We start from the raw sequence: 642 nt of genomic DNA, 5'->3' as shown, positions 1-642 counted from the left end.
GGGAAGAGGTCTATTTGTGATGGGTAACCTGCCCAAGCTAAAACAATGAAATGTCTTTGAAGAGACAACATGATGGGACTCGAAGATGCATTATTCAAGTAATGGAAGCTTGACAGAGTATTCAAAAAGAGATAGGACTCGAAAAGGAACGAATGTTAAAAAGTGCACTTAAAAGGAGATAAGGTTAGAAAACACACTACCTAAGAGGTGAGTGCTCAAAGACGCACTCAAAAGGGAGGTAGGGTTGGAAAATACACTACCTAAGAGGTGAGGGCTCGAAGGCGCACTAAAAAGAGAGCCAGGGTAGGAAAACACACTACCTAAGAGGTGAGGGCTCGAAGGTGCATTAAAAAGGAAGGTAGAGTTGGAAAACACACTACCCTAGAGGTGATGGCTCCAAGGCGCACTAAAATGAGGCAGGGTTGGAAAACACACTACCTAAGAGGTGAGGGCTCGAAGGCGCATTAAAAAAGAGAAAGGTAGGGTAGGAAAACACACTACCTAAGAGGTGAGGGCTCGAAGGTGCATTAAAAAGGAAGGTAGAGTTGGAAAACACACTACCTAAGAGGTGTTGGCTCCAAGGCGCACTAAAATGAGGCAGGGTTGGAAAACACACTACCTAAAAGGTGAGGGCTCGAAGGC

The sequence above is a fragment of the Populus euphratica genome, unplaced genomic scaffold, assembly GCF_000495115.2.
Source record: "Populus euphratica unplaced genomic scaffold, PopEup_1.0 scaffold2083.1, whole genome shotgun sequence".
NCBI lineage: Eukaryota > Viridiplantae > Streptophyta > Magnoliopsida > Malpighiales > Salicaceae > Populus > Populus euphratica.
The sequence above is the reverse complement of the archived record's forward strand: the minus strand, read 5'-3'. Positions refer to the sequence as shown.